The 21408-nt window shown below is 48.9% G+C and overlaps 1 protein-coding gene across 4 annotated transcripts in view; it reads left to right on the top strand.

Annotated features, from left to right (window-relative positions):
• The window catches only part of RNF144A (ring finger protein 144A), a 106773-nt gene that overhangs the window by 1047 nt on the left and 84318 nt on the right, over nt 1-21408 (top strand). The window lies entirely within an intron of this gene.

The raw sequence follows: 21408 nt of genomic DNA, 5'->3' as shown, positions 1-21408 counted from the left end.
CCTGGGGATCCAACAAGGACACATTCCAGTGAATCTGGCTGGAGGGGCAGCCCGCAGATGAGCTGTGCTGACAAGTAAAGTGTGAGGCTGAAAGTGAGGCGGTCCAGAGCCTTGGAGCTGCGGGAGCTCCCCGGCGGGAGAGGCCAGAGAGGAGAGGCGGGTGTGTGAGGAGGGATGTTGAGTCAAAGCTTGCAGGTGGCGCAGGCGCAGGGTGGCAGGAAGGGCCCAGGCCAGAGGGAGCAGCGGGGCAGAGGGAGGGGGAGGGGACACGAGGGGCCTGCTCTGAGCTTTCCCACGGGCCTGCAGCCCACGTGCTCCAGTGACTGTGCGCCTGCCCTGGTCCGGAGAATGGGGACCTGGTATTCTGCAGTTTCCTGGCAACTTTTCGATTTTTGTTTTCATTATTTTGTAAAGAGTGCAAACGAATTATGACTAGAACGATCAGGTGAGGGTCGATCTTGAAAATTGGAATTCCAGGCCGACTTAGGTCTTGATCCTGTGGCAGTGGGAGCTGTTGATGGTTTTGGAGGAAGAAAGTGAGCTGGGCCCTGCTTTAGAGTGATGAAGGCTGCGTTGAGGGGTTCCAGTGTGAGGTGTGTGGTCTTCAGCCCCCAGCAGGGGCTCCCACCTGGACCCCTTATCTGAGGCCTGGAGAACCTCAGAAAAAACACGATGCAAATGACCTAATTTTAACGGAAGGGGAGTTTTCTAGATCCAGCAAATTGGAGTTTGAAAGTTTGTTTGAAGAAACTCTGGTTCAAATGTCACTGCCCGGATGGCACTGATAGGGGAAGGGGAACCTATGAGGGTGAACTCAGGTGCTGGGGGCGGAGCTTCAGCCAGGGGATGAATCGTGCAGACGCCCTGCGCCATGCAGTTGGGGGTCTGAAGACCACAAGAGCGCTTTCACATCCGCGTTTTACAGAAGTGTTCCAGTGCCCTCGGCTTGATCGTGTGTAGTTGCTGCCCCCACCTCTTTACTTGAGCTCAGGGCTTGTCGCGGGGACTCAGTGTGCTTTGGGACTTGGAAGGGACCTCACACCCTTCAGCTGAAGCTGCTGGCGTCCAGCGCTTGAACGTGCCCAGAGCCACACAGCGGCAGGGCCTGGAGCTAGGAGGCACGTGGCCTGTTTTTTCCACTGTGGTTCATAATTTGGCCCCACTGCCTTTTGTTCAAATTTCCCTTCCCTCTTGGGAGCCTTTCCCTTTGGTACAGAGACAGGAGGAGGTCTGCCCGTCTGTCACGTAGGCTGAGAGCCACAGAGCTGGATGGCATCACGGATCCCTAGCCCAGCCTGCCCATTGGGACTATGAGGACACTGGGACATTGTAGACTCGAAGGGGAGGGTCCGGGATCCCAGCCACACAGAAGGCTGTGGCATCAGCTCTCTGGACGGTCTGCTGTTCTCTTGCTCCAAACTTGAACTCGGGAGGATGGAGATGGGTCAGCTGCCCTGGGGATCGGTGATGTGCGGAGGCCTCAAACTCTTCCAGGGCATGTGGCCCAGCAAGGACCTCCCTTGGACCCCTGGGCTGTGGAATAGCAGCCGCAGCTGAGGGGCTGTGAATAGAATGAAGTGCCTCTGAGGGAGATGGACCTCCCCGTGTTCACTTGGGTAGTTTCCTGCCTGGGAGATCCGAGAACTAAGTTAGAGGCTCTTCTCTTTCCTTTAAGACTAAAAAAGTCATTTGAGGTAATCATTTCTGGAGCCAGTCTCCTCTCTCCTTGGTTTCTGCATTATGGACACACATGAATACCTTTTCTTAATTAGATGGAGAAAGTAGATTGAAGCAACTGTCCCCAGACCTGCTGGGGACTTGGGCGGGAGGACAGAGCTTGTGCAGCTCTCTGACCCAGCTCTGTGACCTTGGGCAAGTGTCCTGACCTCCTTACGTGGCCCCAGTTCCTTCAACAGCGAAACTAAGGTGTTGGCCTAAGTGGTTTCCAAGATCCAGAAAGAAAAATGTGCTGCTTTAAAGGTCTTTTCCAGGAAAATCAATACTGCAGGGCTGCTCACCAGTGCAACCATTTTTAAGGCTATTTGCAAGAAGAATTTTTTTTTTTTAATTTTCACAATGGCTTTCTTCAAAGATGATGAGAGATGAGGCTTTGAAAAGGGCGGTTCCTGGGTGATAAAAGCTGCATCTTCCTTCTTTCTTGGAATATAAAGCCTGAGCTGGATTGTGTTTCCTGAATGGCCCACAGACGCAGAGAGCAGGGCTTCCTCTAAGCTGACAAGCTGGCTGCAGTGTTACAAAGAATAAGTTCCTGGATGGCATAGGAAGCGTGCCAGCCTGTGTGTTTATTGTAGTCTCCCGGACTTCGGCTCTGGGGAGCCAGGAAGCAATGGGTGCCCAGGTAGCGTTTCCCATCACCAGGTGCCGGGAGGAAGTGCTGTGCATGCTACGGAGGACCCAGTTCTCATGCAGCCCCCAGGACAGGCGTCGGTACTGTCCCCGACCTACAGAGGAGGAGAGGAAGAGCAGTTACGGTGTCCAAGGCCCGGCACGTGGCACATGTTGAAGCTGCCGGGGACCCAGAATCCTGTGGAAAAGGAGATATTCTGTGACCTGGAGGAGGCTACGGTCTTGGGGGCTAAAGTCACAAATTGTTCTAGCACTGGGGCTGGTGTGCGCCATGCAGCGGGGCATGGCGAGGAGCCTGCCCGCGGGATCCGGTGATGCCGGACTGGGACTTGAAGGATGTGTCCCAGTTATCCAGGCAAATTAGACAGTCAGGGTCAAATTCGGGACCTGGGAACTGACAGCCAGCACTGTGGGTCTGGGCCAGGCCTGCCCCTGTTGTGTTGGAGGGTGGCCCGGCTCTCTCTGAACGCCATTCCAACCCAGCCTCCCAGAGATAGAACGTTGCTTCCATTTCTGGAATCTTCTAGATGGTCCCGCCAACGTGGTGACTTTCATTCTTGGGTTTTGGGGCCGCTGTCCTAGAAATCTTCCCTCCTTTCCCCTCTCCACCCCTAGTTTGCTTGGTGGAAGAGAGAGGGTTCAGGGAAGATGAGGAGGAACCCGGCAACCACCACGGTTTTTATGATCCACGATTGCTGTCCTATGACTTCAGGGGCACTGAGCAAGGTTGCCGCGATGCCCTGGGTGATCGCAGCTGGGTGGCAGGGGGGAGCCTCCGAGCTGAGCTGGAAGTGAGCCCCAGCACGGATGGCAGGGCTCTGTGGGCTGGAACCCGGGCAGACCTGGCCGGGCAGAAGAGGGTTCCAAACCCAGACGGCAGACACTGACTCTGTCTCTCAGGCTGGTTATTGGTTAAACAGGGCTTTATGTCTGTCCTCGAACGCCTCCTGCAGCGTGATTTTCCTGAGACATTTGTTGGCTTCCCAAGCGCCAGTTTTCAAGCAGTCCTTTGAAACTGGGCACATTTGATGTTGGGGTGGCAGTGTTTTAAGGTTATCTGGAGGGAGGCGGGGCTGTGCCCGCCACATCAGAGGAGAAGAGAATGCGTCTGGACTTGCACTGACCCACTAGCCATGCAGGCAGCCTGTGGCTGTCCCTTTATGTCCTGCCTGCCTCCCGGTCCTGTTACCTGGCCAGCGGCGGGTGGTATATGAGTCCCGTCTGCTTGCGCCCTGTGGTTGGCTTGTCCGCAGGCTCTCCCGTGTTCCAGAACAGCACCGCTGGCCACCCCCTGCCGCCGCCTCCCTAGTGAGGCTTGCCCACACTTCCTGCAGGAAGGACCTGCTGGTCAGAGAGACTGTTTTCTCTCCCTGCTTGTGGTTGGGAAGTGTGCAGACCTCGTGTTAGGGACCTCTTCCACCCCAAGTTGAACAGTGTCTTAAGGAGAATCATGGAGATCTTGTGTATCTTCCCTGGGACACTTTGTGTTGGTCCCAGTGGTGTCTCTCCCCTGCTCGCCACTGACCTCTTGTCATTTCCTGCTGGGACACCGTTGCCTGTAAAGTCACGAGTGTGCCCCCAGCTGAGCTTTCCAGGTTTTTCCTGACTTGGTTCCACCCTGTCTCTCCAGCTCTGATCTCTCTGCAGCCTCCACACATGAGCCCCAGAACGTTCTCCCACCACCTCCATGTGCCAGGTTCCTAATGATCCTTCCAGACTCGGCACACATGTTGACTTTTTCTTAAAGCTCTGGGATCATTAACGTGGGAGGGGTGTGGAGGCCAACTTTTCCAGCACTGGCTTCTGACGGATGAGGCAATGCAGGCACGGAGCAGAGAGCACAGAGCTGCAGCCCGAGGGCCCCAGCCGGGCCCCCTCCTGCCGGGCCCCCTCCTTCCAGCCCTGAGCTCTCACCCACGGGCTGGGGATCCTTTCCTCTACCACGTGCTTCCACTGCAACTTTTTTTTCAGAATCTATAATTGCACTGAAACCTCTCTAATTTTGACATAACTACGTCATTTCTCATACTAAATTAAAAGCCCTTCTAGGGGAGGAACTTTTTCGTTCTTTGCATTCCCTTAGTACCTAGCGTGCTCTTTCTGAATGCATTTTTGCCCGAGTGAATCCAAGGTAGAGAAACCTGGTTCAGAAGGGACCCTGGGGCAGGTTATCAATGAGGAGATGGGATCAGGGTTCGCATTCTGTTCTCCAGCAAGATCTGAGCAAATCCAGGGGTGCTCTCTCTTTGGGGAGGTCAGGCTACAGAGCTGGTCACCACAGGACTGTGAGCAGAAGTGGATGGGGGTGTTGGCTTGTGTTGGAAGGAAAGACCCCGCACGGGGGCCTGGCAGCTTGGGGTGTAGTGGGGCGGGCTTGACAGTCTTGGGACCCTGGCGGTGTAGACGGCAGACAGCCCAGGCCCAGAGTCAGGCGGTGGTGAGTCTTGCGTGGGCTACCTCGGGGGACCCAGTGGCGTCAGCGCTGATGCGGGGGAGGACGAGGCCTGAGAAGTGGGCCTCACCCGGCAGTGCTCGCGGTCCAGCAGGGAGGCTCTGTGAGGGGATAGTGATGCCCCAGGGCCAGCATGTGCCCATCCAGGTGAGGGAGTGACCGGTGGAGACTGGAGAGAAGCTGGGTAGACACTGGAGACGGGGGACAGTGGGGAGGAGGGTGCTCTGTGCTGGCAGAAGGGGGCGAACATTTGGGCCCAGAGGATCTGTTCTCGAGGGTGCCGGGGAGCCAGGGCTGGTCGTTAGACCCCGTCTGCCTTTCGAGTTTGGCTCTTTCTCATGAAAGACAGAGGTGTTCCAGGTAAGGAGGTGGTCGGAGGTCCTGGAAGGAGCGTTTGCCAGGGGCACGCAGAGGGGGCCATCGATCGCCAAGGGAGCACAGCCGCCGCTGGAGGTGCTCTGAGCAGCGTGAGGGCTAGTCCCTGGTGGTGAGCGAGCTCTGCCTCGGGGTGTCTGTCTTGACTGCCTGACCCCCTCCTCTGGCCCACGGTGGCAGCGCACATTCAGAAGCGTCTCGCGGGCCGTGTGTTCCAGGAGCAGCTTTGCTCTGGGAAGTGCACAGGCTTGCAGGGCCCTTGGGAGGCTGGCCGTTGGCTGTGCCGTGGAGAAGGAAGAGAAACAAAACAGTCCCATAAACTAACTTTTCCTGACAGCCCGACTGCCGCTCAGCACTTACAGCGTGAGGACGACGGGATGGGAAGGGCTGGGAAGACCTGCAGAGCGGGCGCCTCGGGGCCCGGACTTGTTGGCAAAACTGCATTTCTTCCTGATCACGTGGCAGGGGCGGGGTGGTCCCCATCCTGGTGTGGCCGAGGCAGAGCCGGCTCTCCCTGCCGGGGCCACAGTTGGCAGTTTCTTCTTTATGTCTCTGTGAAGCACTGGCCAGGGGCCCTGAGCACTGAGGGTCTGGCTGTAGGAGGCAGAGTGGTGGGTGGGCTGGATTGAGTAGAAAGAAGAAAAAGCTATCTTTATTCTTTCGGCTCATGGGACCCTAAGGAATTGCCTCTCTTTCAGGGTGTATCTTCCCTCGTCCCAGTCTTGCTCGCTGACACCCTCCTAACGTCTCTCTTGTCCTCAGGCAGAGGGGCGATGCTATACACCCAGGGTTTGCGTCCCTCTGATGTCACGGGGTGAGCCCTAACCCCGGTGTGATGTTGCTAGGGGGTGGAGGTGACAGGGTGAGATGAGGCCCTGAGGGCGGGGCCCTTGCAGACGGGACTAGTGCCCTCAAAAAGCAGGCCCCAGGGAGCGCCCTCGCCAGACACCTTGGTCTTAGTCTCCCAGCCTCCAGAGCTGTGAGAGATACATGTTTGTTGTTTATAAGCCCCCCAGTCTACGAAATTTTTGTTAGGGAAGTCTGGATGGGTTAAGGTAGGCGAACGTGACTCGTCACCAGTCATACGGGGTGAGCTGCTGTGCGGATCACGACGTGGTCACTCTCAGACTCCCTGATACGGTCACATTCCCAGACACTGGGTGCTGGGAGTTCACAGTTCAGCCCATGACCCGTGTCTCCCAGTGCCACGTGGTGTGTGTTTGTGTGTGCTAGCATGTTACTGTGTGTCCGGCCAGCAGCAGAATGGCCTCTGTGTCCTCAGTGACGGGGCACAGAAGGCGCAGCGTGGGGGCCTCGGTTCAGCTGCTCCGTGCTGTTCTCAGACGCCAGGGCCTCCACTGTAGCTGCCCCGTCCTGCGTGAGCGTTGAATTATCTGCTTCTCTTAGCTGCTCTTCTTTGAAAGGCAAGACTCCATACAGGTTGACGTCCAAACCAATGGGCTTGGGCTCCAGTGCCCTTGGTGTCTTACGGGTGCAGGGCCAACACACCTGACTCTCCCATGAATACTTGTGTTTTGGGTGCAGTGAGGGCAGGGAATCACCATCCTGTCTCATTCATTTCTGTACCCTGTCTGGCACATAGTAGGTGCTCAGGAAATAGTTATTAAACTTAACGGGCACCCTTTCCCTTCAAAGACATTCGAGTCCAGAAACAATCTCATTCATTCATTCTTCCTTTTGGTTCACTTCATTCATTCACTTGGCAAAACCTCTTTGGTGCTGGCAGTTCAAGGGCAGATTAAGGAGTAGACAGTGAGGGGGAGGGCGTGGAGAGAGGGCGGGGAGGGGCTGGTGAGGCTTTTCTAGAACCAGGTAGGTAATATGGTGTTCTGTAATCAACAGGACAGGTGCCAACCACTTAAACTTTTGCAAGTTTATAGTAAAAACTCTTGTGAAAACAACCCGTGGGGACACGCAGGAATTTCCATCCAGCAACACTGCTTGCTCTTCGTTCCTCCTGCTTGTGAAATAGCTCCAGCTTAAGCTGCCTGCTTTTTGATATATACTGAGCCCCTGCCCTCGGCCAGGTACTGGGCCCTCGAATGTGCAAGTGTAAGTAAGCCTCAGAAGGAAATGTTTTCAGTTTATCTGTAAAGCAAGGTGCCCTTCCTGCGGCAGAGTGGCCAGGGGAACAGTCCTTATCTGTTAATACTTTAATCGCTCCTAGGATTCTTCCCCTTTGGCCCAGAGCCACACTTCCTGGATAGTGACCTTGTTTTCGCCCGGTCCCCAGCCACGTGCGGCTGGTCCAGCCTTCCTTCCTTGTTTGCTGGCCAAGAGGGCCTCGGGGCAGAGGCCTTGGGCCGTGTCCTGAGGCCTCACAGGTAAGGCCTCTCTCTCTGGGGCCGAGCACACCTGGGGAGGGCAGGACCTCTTCCCCGTACACCAGTTGCAAACCAAATGCAGGCCGGTCGAGGGCGGTGGGGATGGAGGGCTGGGCTGTGCGGGCGGTAGCCCCTGACCCCCTGTGGCTGTTGAGCCCTTGAACTGGGGCCAGTCCCAGGTGAGTGATGCCATGAGTGTGGAAAGCATCTGGTGTCCAAGATCTAGTGTGAAAAGTCGAGTGCATTATTAATTAATAATGTTTAAGTTGATTACATGTTGAAGTGATTTCAGTTTGGCTATACTGAGTTAAATAAAATACGTTACAAAATTAACTTCCCTTGCTTCTTTTTCTTTTTTTTTTAATGTGGACACCTGAAGATGTAAAATTACAGAAGCATCTCCCCTTTTACTTCCTCGGGCTGCTGGTCTGAAGGGGCTTGGAGAGGTGCCTTTGTTTCGCGGTTAACAGGCCTTGTGCCCAGCCCTGCCCCCTTCTGCAGCCCGGCCCCGCGGCGGGCCGCCCAGGAGCAGGGCTGGGCCCGACTTGTGCGGAGTTCATGGTCGCTGCGCGGTTCCCACTTGAGTTCAGTCGTGGATGCTGGACGTCCCCGCCCAGCTTGGCCAGCCTCTTCTCTGCAGCTTGTGTCATTCAGATCCGACCATCCTGCTGACTCCTTTCTGTATCAACTCAGATGCAAAAGTCCTCAGACTTTGATGTTTCATATGTAAGATGAGGGGCTCGGCTTGGCTTGGGTGACTGAACGTTTTTCTTTACAGAACTCCTAGATCATTGGAATCTGCACTGAGTTTCACCTGTGCCTCCAGTTAATTGCTGCAGGCCCTCCTAAGTCCACCTGTCTCATGGTGTCCACCCCGTCTGCCCTCGAACACTGGCTTTTCACTGCCCCTCATCAAGGATCAGGTCAAGTGCATCCACCAGGCTTCCACCGCCCGGTGCCCGAGGGAGATGGGTTGCGAGCATCCTCTCCCACCCGTGTGCCCTGCTTTGGGAGTCCTGCCACCTGCCCCCGGCCTGAGTCCGCAGGTCTTGACCAGGAATCCTGGAGGGTATCTCCTCTGGCCGTCCAGCCCCACCCCAGGGGTCCCTCTCCAGCTCACCTCCTGAACGCCGTGCCCCTCGTTCCTGGCTGAGGCGCCTTCCTTGTTTGCATCCCTGCTGTCAGAGCCGCCCAATCTTTTCTTCTGCATTTTTAGATGCGTTTCTTTCGGGCCCTTTCTGTTCTCTGGCCTGCTGTCCCTGGCCGGCTGCACTTCCTGCCATCACAGGGCATCGCAGGGTACCCCGCCCCCGCATCACTTGCTTCTTCCTGCATCCCAGGCGCATTGCCGCATTCCTGACGGGGCACCGTGCCTTCTCCTGGGGTCATCCTGCTGCTCTTCTTCCTGCCGGTTCCTGGGAGCTCTTCGTGGCCCCTTCAGACCCCATCGTGTCCCTGAACTGCCCTGGCATTTTGTGGATGGCGTGGAATTGAGTCAGCATCCTTTTACTCCTGGACGCAGCAGGCACGGTGCCTCCCGGGGGACTGTGAGCTTTGCAAAACTGAGTATTTTAAAATCCTGGAAATAAGTATTAGCTTTAATGTAGTAAAAAAAAAACTGAATTGATAGTAACATATGGATCGTGTCAGTCAACAAAATATAACTGTCACTTAGTCAGCTGAGAGTCAGGCACAGTTATACAGAAATTAGATTCAACCCGAAATGACGGTGCTTTTGAGTGTTTGGCATGATTTGCCGTGAGTTCTCCGTAAGTAAAACATCCCTGAGTTAAATTAAGCTCTGCCTTTCAAGATTTTTCTTTTCTTTTTTGTTTCTCTTGGAGGGAGGTAATTAGGTTTATTTACTTGTTTGTTTGTTTGTTTGCTTATGTTAATGGAGGCACTGGGGATTGAACCCAGGACCTCGTTCTTGCTAAGCATGTGCTCTCCCACTGAGCTCTACCCTCCCCCGTAATGAGATTATGACATTTCTTTTTGTTTTTTCCCCCTCAAGGAACGCACTGAGGGTTGAAACCAGGACCTCGTGTACACCAAGCACATGCTCTACGCCTGAGCTATATGCTCCCCCTACTTTTTTTTTTTTCTGTCACTCGTCACCCATTTTTGAATTCCCTGCATGGCGCCTGGTACAGGCAGCTTCAGTGTGTTAAACTTTCAGCTGAACTCAGTACATTAAAAAAAATAAATAAATAAAGGACGTGACGCCCCTGCCTGAAGGTTTAGGGTTTCTTCCCTTCCCTCCCCTCCCCTCCCCTCCCCTTCCCTTCCCTCCCCTTCCCTTCCCTTCCCTTCCCTTCCCTCCCCTTCCCTTCCGTCCCCTTCCCTTCCCTTCCCTCTTCTTTTCTTTTCTTTTTTTCTTTTTTCTGAAACACTACCATATGGTGGTTTTTAAAACCACTGACATTTATAAACTGACCCCAAATGACAAAAACCCTTAGCTGAGCTGCTAATAAAAACAACCCATCCGGAAGCTGCAAATGGAGTTTCTGTGATTTTAGTTGAAATTCCCCAGGGATTTCTCCTGATGAGGATTCTGTGTATCTTACCCCATCACGCTGCTTATCTAGAAATCAGTCTAGTTATAGTACATCCACCATTAGGTGGTAATAAATACCTTGAGTGGTAAGAGAAAGAATGTCTGGGTTTAAAATTTTTCAAATTAAAAGAAAATTTCTTAGAGAAATTAGCTACCAGGAACGTTCGCCCAGATGATGAAGTGGGCCCTTGTTGAAGAACAGGAAGTATTTAAATATAAATCATGTTGCCTCAGCAGGAGGAATGAATTTTTAGGCCTGAGCTGGGGGAAGGGATGACTTAGAGATAAATGCATGATTTTTATTTGCAACTGCATGATTACTTCAGACGGTTGCACTTCGGAGAATTTTGCTCAAAGACACGATACTAAATGTAGGGGAAAAGAAGTGCTTTGTAGCACAAATGCTCCTCTTCGTTTGTTTGTTTGTTTGTTCTAAATAACAGCCCAAAGGAAAACATCTCAGTGTGGTTAAGTAAATATTCTGCTCTAACTCAGTAAGATTTTTGGAGATTGTGTTAAAAGCCCTTTGTAAAAGTGAAAATCACTCTTGTGTTGGGTGAGGTGAGGCGTTACAGGGAACTTTTTCATTTAAAAAAAAAAAGAAAAAATGGGAGAAAGTGGGAAAGTGGGAAAATGTCTCAATTATGAGACTGAAATGGATGCACAAAATATGCACAGATGTGGACAATATCCTGGGGAAAGGAATCGTAACTCACAAGGACTGTGACTTTTTTTTTCTATTTTTGATTTTTAAAAATTGTGGTGCTATATAATTTTATAGTGAAATAAATTATATCCAGTTAAAAATGTGTTTGACTGTACATTCTGCCCCCTCCAAGAACACATTTGATTGTTTCTTCCACGACAAATAGGTATTTAGCAAATAACCCTGCATCCCCAGTGGATGATTTGCTGCAGGGGCTAGAAGAGACATGAGGGTCAATCAGGAAACACCTGTCTGTTAGTTAAACAAGACAGAGAGGTGCAAACACAGACGTTTTTCCTGCAGGGGTGCTCTTTCAGGCCCGCTTCTAGCTCACGTCCCTGCACCTGCGCAGTGACAGTTGATGTCGTAACCATGACACTGTGGCCCCTCGAAGTCCAGGCTCCCCGTGCCCCTGTGGTTGTGGTCACTACCTGAGCCTCATGGAGCAGGGCCACGGGGACAGCAGCCACAGTCCTGCCCCGGACTTCATGTCCCATCAGAAACCTCTGCAAAGACCCTTAACCTCGCTGTAAATGTTCCCAGGGCTGCTGCTTTTTCAGGTCTCCTCTGAAGATGACCTACGTCGCAAAAGAGAACATTTAAAGAAAAACATTTAAATCCTAGCCAGAGGGCAGATCCACATATAACTCTCAAGGAATTCCACAGGGAGGGAGGCAGACAGGTGTGAGGCGTGAGGAAGAGGTGAGGGCTCTGGGAACTGGGACAAATACTGCCTAATGCGCTCAAATTCCATCTCAAAAGCACATCCCACTTGAAGAAAATACTGCCTTCCTGGTCCACAAAAATGGGAAGTATTAGACCCATCAGGGCTGGTATTGTCTCTAGCTCTTCAGCTGTTTCTGTTTAGAACAGCCTAAGTGAAACTGTGCCATGTTTCTTCCTTCCCTTATTTCTCTCTCTCTTTTTTTAATTGGGGGGGGTATTTAGGTTTATTTATTTATTTTTCTTGATGGCGGTACCAGGGGTTGAGCCCAGGACCTCACGCATGCTAGGCACACACTTTGCCACTGAGCTATACCCTCCCTCCTATTTTTCTCTTTTGATTGCTATTTTGCCTTTAAGTGTCCCGTGAAAGTGCCCCAGACTACCCCAGGGCTGGCAGATACAGCACATACGAGGCTTTGGGCCGAGGTTAGTCCTACCTGCCTTTCCTACTGAAAGCTCACACCCTTATGTTTTGTCAGCTGAAATAAATGCACAACCTAAAAGCTGAGAGTTGTTTTATTCGGTGGACAATTCTGAGGACTCAGCCCGAGATGACAGCCTCTCAGATGGCTCTGAAGGACTGCTCCGAAGAGGTAGGGGACGGGCTGGGATATAGAGGAGCCTTGCAACGAAGACCAGGGAGTTGGAACACTAAAAGATTACTTGTTAACTAAAGAAAACCAGGCATCTCAGGTTAAAAGAATTTAGTGCTTTTCTATGTGTGGGAGGAAGCAAACACTTGGGCTCATTGAATTCATTCCTTTGACAAGCACCTAGCTATCTAGGGCCAGTGTCCTGTCCTTTCTTATTCAGAGTCCCCTCAGAGGGCACCACTGTGAGTGGCTGCAGAGGACGTGCTGCAGGGATGGGTTGCAGGCTTGTCTTCACTGGGGGGTGGTGGCAGCCACTGATGACTTGATGGCTTCAGCATTCTTTGTTTACTGACACGGTCTGCAGTCTTTTTTGTTCACAGTTTTATGTGCTCATCTTAACCTTCACAATTTTAGCCTGTTACCCCCTGGAAAAGAGAAGACCACAGTTCGTGTCATACCTGAAGGATGTTCACACTTGGGAGATGGTGCGTTGTGTAGCGAAAGATCTTAAAAGACTCTTAGAAAAGGAAAAATACGCCTTCAAGAACGGGAGGCGGGCTGATCCAAGGGGGGAGAAGGGGTGTTTTCCAAATCTCCCCTTTCTCTGAGAGCCTCGCTTAGAGGTGGTCTTTTGATTGACGGCTCTTGCCCCTGGAGTGCTTAGTCGCCCCCTTTGTGCGTGTCCTCCCCCATGGTGAACACACAGAAACCCAAGGGGAATGGGCTAAACCTCACTTAATTAAAATATCATGAACATTGAGTTGCGTCCGGTGAAGTCAGTTGTGGCTGTTGGGTTTTAACTGATTTCTTGCTGGGACCCATTTAGAAGAAGTGAAGTTTCTTTTTGCTGGAGGTGGGGCAGAACGTCATTTTCCGGGCCATCCTCCCTCTCCGCCCCCTGTCTGCCGGTGCCCACACTTACCTACCTGCCTAACACAACTGGGTGTTTATCAGCCTCATTGGTCTTTTAAGAATCAGCTCGTGAGTTTTTGTTTTTCTCTGTTGCTTTTCCGTTTATGAGTTCATTGACTTCTGCCCCAGTGTTTACTGCGTCTTTTCTCCTGCTTGTTTTAGGCCAAGTTGCTCTTACTCTGGTTTTCTAAAGAGGAAGCTTGGATGACTGATTTTAGATCTTTCTTCTGATGCAGAATGGTCGCGTCTTGGGACTTGGGTCAGGTCTTGTGTGAGTCCCTGGGATGCGCCCGCCAGGTGAGGGTCCTTGGCTGTGCACAGGAAAGGATTCAAGAGAGAGCCACAGTTGAGTGAAGGTGGGTTTGCTTACAGAGATGCACCCCGTAGACAGAGTGCAGGCGTCTCCGAAGGACGGAGAGCGCGACCGAGAGGCCTAGGAGATACACATTCCACAGGCAGAATCCGGGCCATCTCAAGAGGCTAGAGGTGGTGGCCTCAGAGAGTGGGGTCACCTAGGAAAGTGAGATTGGCCACAAGGTGTGGGGTTGCTAGCGTTCATGGGCTCGGTAACTTCATATGCTAACAAATGGGAGGACTATTCCAACTACTGTGGGGAAGGGGCGGGTATTCCCACTTTTTGGGCCTTTGGAATTGGGCCATTGCCCACTTTTTGACCTTTTATGGTCAGTCTTGAAAGTGTCATGGCACCGGTGGGTGTGCCACTTAGCAGCCTTTGTGTGACAATGAAGGCGTATTGAAGCTCAAGGTCCACTGGGAGTTGGATCTCCTGCCGTCTTGGTGCTCATTGCGGCGTCCTTCCTTTAATGGCTGTGCCCTGCCCCCTTCCCTGCAGCCTCACTTCTTCTGGAATATTTGCTATATTATATATTAATGCTATAAATTTCCCTGTAAGCACTGTATTTGCCACATTCTGCTCATCTTGATAAGTTATATTTTAATTTTCATCTTGAGACTTCTTCTTTGGCCCATGTGTTATTTATAAATGTGCTGTTGAATCTCCAGATAGTTGGGGATTTTCCAGCTATCTTGCTGTTACCGGCTTCCAGTTTAATTCCATTGCGATGGGAGAGCGTACTTCGTACGATTCCTTTTGTTTTTGTCAATGTGTTCAAGTGTGTTTTATGGCCTAGAGTGTTCCATGTGAACTAGAGGAGTGTGTATTCAGCTGTTGTTGGATGGAATATTGTATGTGTCAGGTAAATCAGATTGACTGTTTAGTGCTCTTCAGGTCAACTGTGTACTTGTTGAGTCTGCCTGTCACTGAAGGGAGTGGTGAAACCTCTAACTGCAGTATAATAGTGGGTTTGTCTATTTCTCCTTACAGGTCTGTCAGGTTTTGCTTCTGTATATTGACACTATGTTGTTAGGTGCACACACGTTAGTATTTTTTATGTTTTCTCGGAGAATTGACCCCTTTATGACTGCATAATGTTCCTCTTTATCCCTGATAATTTTCCTTGGTCTGAAGTCTGTTTTGTTTGAAATTAACATAGCTACTCTAGCTTCCTTTTTATTAGCATTAACAAGTAATATCTTTCTCCATCCCTTTGTTTTTAACTTGAATCTTTTTATTTGAAGTGGGTTTATTTAGAAAGCATACAGTTGAATCTTGCTTTTTTATCCACTTTGAAAATCTCCAATTTTTGACTGGTGTATTTAGATGAGGTACATTTAAAATGATTATTAATGTAGTTGGATTAATATTTACCATATTTGAAATTGTTTTCTATTCATCTGTTCTTTTTTTTCCCCTCCTCCTTTTCCTGATTTCTCTGGTTTTGAGTATTTTGTATAATTCTATTTTATCTCCTCTATTAGCATATCAAGTACAGTTTTTAACATCTTTCAGTGGTTGCTCCAGAATTTGCAATATATACATATATATATATTTTACTAAACTAAATCCACTTTCAAATAACGCTATACCAGTTGATATGTAGGAAAAGTGCCTAGCAAAGTATTCCTGATTCTCCCCTCTCTTCCTTTGTGACTCTGCTGTTACTCACTTCCCTTATCCATATTCTGTAGTCACCCAATACATCGTCACTGTTCTGGCTTTAAGTATTTTCTTTTAGATCAATTAAAAGAAAAATGAAATACTATATCTTGCCTTCATTGATTCCTTCTCAATCTCTTTTCCTGTGTTTATGCTGATTTGAGATTCTGACTTACATAATTTTTTTTTTCTCTCTGAAGAACTTTGCGTTGTTTTTGAGGTGGGACAACTGGTAACGGATTCCTTCAATTTTTGCTTATCTGAGAAGGTGTTTATTTTTCCTTCACTTTTGAAGGACAGTTTTCCTGGAAATAGGATTTTAGTTTGGTGGTATTTTAATTTTGACACTTTAAATATTTCACTCCACTCTCTTCTTGCTTGTTTGGTTTCTGAAGAAAAGTTAGATCTAATTTCTTATTCTTGCTTCTCTGCAGGTACAGTGTTTTTTCTCTTTTCTTTCTGATTTCTTTTGAGATTCTTATTTGGCCTTTGATTTTTACCTTCAAATATGATATGCCTAGGAGTATGTATTTTAGTATTTGTCGTACTTGATGTTCTCTGAGCTTCCTGAATCTATGGTTTCATAAGTGATTTGGGAAAATTCTCAGCCATTCTTGCTTCAAATATTTTTCTGCTCTGTTCTCTCTTGTTTCCTCCCTCTGGTATTCTAATTATGCTTATGTCATACATTTTGAAAGTATCCTACAGTTCTTGGATGTTCTGTTCTGAGTTTTTAAATTTTTATTTTGTTTTTTCTGTTTGCACTTTAGTATGAGAACTTTCTGTTGCCCCATCTTCAAGCTCACTGGCTTTTCCCCCGGCTGTGCTTACTCTGTTGATGAGCCTGACCGACAGTCTTCATTTTTTACGATGGTTTTGTTTTCTAGGGTTTCCTTTGATTCTTTTTTAAAAATTCCATCTTTCTGCTTATATGACCCATTGGCTCTTGCAATTTGTCTCCTTTTCCTCAAAGAACCTTTAATGTATTAACCATAGCTAGTTTAGTTCCCTGTGTGATCATCCCAGTGTCTGGTCATGTCTGAGTCTGGTTTTGATGTTTGTTCTGTCTCTTCAGATTGTGAATTCTCTTGCCTTGATAGCTGAACGCGATGTACTTGTTAGTAGGAACTGAGGTAAAAGGCCTTTCGGGAGAGGTTTTATGTTGCTGTTGGTCGGAGCTGAGCTATGTTTAATGTGTGCTGAAGCTGTAGGTGCCAGAGGCTTCAAATTCCTCTCGTGACTTTTTGTTTCCCCTGTTGTCTTTGGAGTTTCCTAAGAACTTTCCTAGGAGCTCCCCCTTAGAGAGTGTCTGATTCCTGCTGCCCCCTCAGCTGTAACTCTCCGTGACCGCACTGGGGCCCTCTAACGAGGCTGTGAGTCGAGGGGCAGGGGACCGTTCTGTACTCTCAAGATTAAACCTCAGTCTTTAAGCAGGCTGGTGTACCTGGGCTCTGGCCTTCATGAGAGTTCCCTAGCGATTTTGATCCTCCTTGTGTGAGACGGGGAGGTGAGAGGGACTGGAGTGGGGTCCTTGCCCTTTGTTGGGTTGGGTGAGGCCTGCAGGACGGGCCTCTGTTGTGCAGACCGTCCTGGCACATTTCGATTGGTTCCTCTTCCCTCTTCCGCCACCCTGGCCAGAGCCAGGAATGCGTGTTCTTGGCCCTTCACCGTGAGAACCTGGTGGGGTTCCTGGAGGTCAGAGCCACCAGAGTGTGCACCCCCCTCAAGACGATGGCCCCTCACAGTTTCTTTCTCAGTCAGGCCGGTTCATACTCAGCCTCCAGCAGTTGACGATAGTGACCACACAGGTGACCAGTGGCTTCTTCTGGCGAGCAGACCTCGGCTGCGGCCGTTGGACCTCGCCTCCCCAGGTTTCAGGGGCTTGGCTTGTCCTGCGCCGTCAGTTTTCTGCTGGGGCCAAGAAGTTGCTGAGGATGGGTTTGTGCAGCCCTTCCCTGTGAGGATGGGAGTGATGGCTCTTCGTGTGTCAGAGCTGAGACCTCAGGCCTCCACCCTCAAGTTTGTGCTGTTCTGTCTCACCCTCCTTTGCTCGATGACAAACCCTGTGAAGGCGTCTGCCGTGGTCCTGAAGAGGGCACCGATGGAGACACAGGTGCCTGCAGTGTGAAGCAGGGCGATTCTGTGGGTCTGGGCCTTGACTTTCTAACCTGTAAGTGAACGAAGCCTGTGTTCCCTACCAGCTTTGAGCCTGATAACTTTCTCTTTCTTCTCAATTACTTGTGACACTTTGCAGGATATTCTGCATAAGGTGGATGTTCAAACTTTCCTTCAATAGACTGATAAGATTTTGCCTTATGAAGCAGAACATCATCAGCTGGATAATCTTTTCTTGGCTAATTTCATCTTTCTGTCATTTATGAGATTTGATATAATTGATTTACAGGTATTAGACATTCAAAGAATTTTGAAAAATGTAATGAATGACTTGCATGGAATTTTTCCAGGAAATATTTTATTTAAATTATATTTTTTAAAAATGAAGTACAAAAGAAAGAACTCAGACACAAAAGGTCACCGATTGTATGATTTCATTTATATGAAATATCTAGAATAGGTGAAACCACAGGGACACGAAGCAGATTTCTGGCTGCCAGGGACAGAGCGGATGGGAGTAGAGATCAGCTGCTTGGTGGGAGATGGTTTTATTTGGGGGCGATGGGAATCCCTTGCAACTTCATAGATTTCTGCCTGCGCAGCATAGTGAATGCACTAAATGCACTCAATTGTGAATTTTAAAATGGGTAATTTTGTATTATGTGAATTTCACCTCAATAAAAAATACATATAGTACATTAAAAATTCAAAAGCCTAGCAGTGCAAAAACTTTTACATTACAAAGCACTTCTTCCCTCTGCCCCCAGGCTGTTTGTCTCCTGAACCAGAGGCATCTGCTGTCAGTTTCTTACATATACTTTCACACCAGTCCCCTCATCTCCTTTTTTGGAAAATGCTGCATATTGCTCTTTTTTCCTACTTAATTTGGAGCTTTGTCCTTATCAGCACATAAACATCTACCTTATTCCTTTTCAAAGCTACATAGTCAAAGGAATTAATTTCTAAGTTCTTTCAAGTTGAGGTGTGTTTTATCTCATCCTTCTAAATAAACTATTTTTTTTCCCCTGCAGTAATGCCTCTGCTATAACAAGCTGCTTAATTTGTGCCTAGTTCAGTATCCAGTTAGGCAAATCAATCAGCTCTTTGTGAGCAAGTTTAAGCCTAAGAATTAGCTTCATTTTTATGAGTCATTTCTTAGACTCAAGGATGATGGTATTAGCCAAATGCCTTTTATCACAACAAGAGAATTGAAAAGGAAACTCATTTAATTAATTGATAGTTAATGAGCCAATGAATCTGTTCCATAGCTATAATCTGACAGATATCTCCATTGCTGAAGAATGTGTTTTATTTTCCCCCAGAGAAGACAAATGTGAAATCACTAGCTGCAGGACAACTCTAAAGGGATGACTGTGGGTCCCTCTGGCCCCCAGTGTGTAGGACTGTTAGCGTACAATGCCCGTAGACAGAGATGGCTTTATAGAAGCCGGACAAGACCTCTATTCATAGCAGAGTCAAGCAGCCACACACACGAAAACCTCCACTTACTGTGGCTGCAAATGCTGAAACGCACAGAGAGCCACATGGATTCTTGAATTAAAATTTCTGAATTTGAATTCTTGAACTTGCAAGGTCAGCAGCAACCAAAAGACAGTTCTTGATTTGGAAATCGGAAGCTTGGGAGAGTAGAAGGATTGCCCTCGGACCTCTTTTGTGTCCTCGTGTGTATGGAATTGCAGGTAAGTGGGAGGATCTCTCTCTGCGAGCTGGAGTCTGTGCTCATTAGCTGAGTCTCAATCCCCATTCATTATGGAGAGAGAGGAAGAAGCAAGAGCCTCCACTAATTCTAATCCTTGTGCCCAAGTCAGGCTGCTCTAAGGATTTGCTTCAAGGAACCTGGAACGCAAAGCAATGGGGCATTTTGGAAGGACTGTAATTCAGAGTCTGCAGTGTGTTCCACTTACGAGGTCCTTTTGTGAGGCCAAAGAAAAATGATTACTTTCTCTCAGTGTTTAGTATCTTATGGATAATATACGACATCAAAAATCTTCAGTTCTAAAAACTTAGAGTTATAAATGCAGAAATTAAAAATAAATGTTCAATTAGGACTAAAATGAAGAGTGAGATTTCTTTAAGTACATACGGAAGATTTACCGGTTTTTTCTTTTCTACATTCTTATAGAAAAATTGTGTGTGTGTGTGAGTGTATAACTTAAATGTATGTTCACAATTTGGATATATACAATGTCTTGTTTTACGCCTTTGTATTTGCTGTTATGTCTTAGACATCTCTTCATACCAATAATTAGAGGTCCAGGTCCTTTACTTGTATGGAGGACAAGTCTTATTTACTCAATGTGTCCCTCTTGATGGGCATTTAAGTCACTTTCCAGTTTTCACTTTTACAAAGAACGCTACGCAGTGTTCTGTCATCAACACGTTCCAGAACGATACCCGGTTATGCTGACATCCGACATCCAGTACCCACTCTGATCACCATCCTTCCTCATTGCCCCTAATCCTTTTGCTCCTGGTCTTCAGAAATACTTCATCCCCACGGGATCGCCAGCCCTACTTCCTTTTCAGTGCTCCCTGCCACCTTTATGTCCTCAGTCCTTTTTTTCCTGAAATGCAGTCCTTTCTCCCACTCTCCTAATCACCGGACAAAACACGGCTTTGGCTGAGTCCAGTTTCCTGCTGTTGTGCACCTGCACCCGAGCTGCTCTGTGGGGCTGGGGGAGTGCTTGGCCCTGGTTCTGACCACAGTGCTCTCTCAGCAGGCCCCGCAGTCCTGCAGTATGGATCTAAGCATACGTGTGTGTGTGTGTGTGTGTACATATCTATAGTATGTCTGTGTCTGTATTTTACAAAGCCCTAAAGGTTTTGAGTGATTATCTCTAACCTCAGTTTTTTCTCATAAACCTTGTTATTTTAGTGATCCCAGCTGTTCTTTGCTTGGTGAACTAATTTAACAGGGAATAATCTTACATATAACTCACTAATCAGATCCATTTATATATTGAAGTACGTATAATTGGTGAAAGAAGCAAATGAGTGAAATAATTTCTTTAATGCAGATTTTTGCACCAGTTTGGCTCTGAGGGTATCCAAACAGTTGAGTCCTTTGTTCACAATCTGATGTTGCAGCCCTGGTCATATAAAGGGGTGAACTGATTCAATTCTATTAGAATGAAATTGGGATTCCAGAAGAGCTTAAGTCTGGAAGACAAGAAGCCTGGTCCTAGGCTGCAGTGCATCACATTTGCTTCAGGGGACAAACAGTAGTGTTTTTTTTGTTGGTTTTTTTTTTTTCATGTTTAATCACTCAGAGAGTAATGTGTGGGCATAAAGACTGCTACCCAGTCTGGTCTCCCTGAGAGCAGGATCATGTCAGATCCATTCATTCCTACCCAGCATCTCAGCAGATGGTAAGGATGCAAAAAAGAAAAAAAGGGTAATAATAGATGAACATTGACTATAGGTGTTTCTGCTAAAACCCACCACGTGCACCCCTGGTTCTCTGCAGCGTCAGGCACTAAAACTAGCTGGGCTCGTGGGGAGGTGGGGCGGGGACTGACCGCTCACACTCTGCGCAGCTCTGTGAGCAGGGCCCCAGGGAGGGCGGAGTTGAGCACCCGGAGGTCGGAGCCCTGGCTGGAGGCGGCCACCGCTTGTAGTAAATGTGCGAGTGAAGAACTTCAATGCTTTCACTCATGCCTGTTGGTGGTGCCCAGGCAAAGCCAGAGCACAGCAGCCCCCTGGGCAGGGCTCTGGAAGGTGGGCTGGGGGGCTTTGCAAGCTGCCGGCAGCCTGCAAAGGCACAGGCTCACAGCACAGCTCTGCGCAGAGGGGCCCAGCCTGCAGCCTTTCCTTGTAAACCTTTCAATAATGCGGCTAAAAAGGTCTACTACTGTCAGTGTACCAGCTCGTGGAGAGCTTTTCTTTCTCGCTACAGATTATAATTCTATTCACTGGCTTTTCAGACCTGGGGACAATGGCCGAAACACAGTAAAAGAGACTGTGTGGTATTATCTTTTGTTTGAAGGATTAAAATGTATTGCCAAGCAAAGGCAGAGAAAAGATGTGCAAAACCCAGGATCACATTTTCTGGAGTGGGTACCTTGATGCTTTGGGATGGAGGAGGCGCTTTCTGCAGGGGGAGAGGGCTGCTCCGGGCAGGGGCCGGGCCAGGGGCGAGGTCACTCGGAGCTCTCAGCCTCCACGTGCAAGGCCGTGGACTTCAGGAGCTGGTCCTGAGCTTTGCAGGAGAAGAACTCACTTG

The sequence above is a fragment of the Vicugna pacos genome, chromosome 15 (assembly GCF_048564905.1).
Source record: "Vicugna pacos chromosome 15, VicPac4, whole genome shotgun sequence".
NCBI classification, from domain to species: domain Eukaryota; kingdom Metazoa; phylum Chordata; class Mammalia; order Artiodactyla; family Camelidae; genus Vicugna; species Vicugna pacos.
This window is presented reverse-complemented; position numbering and strand designations above follow the sequence as displayed.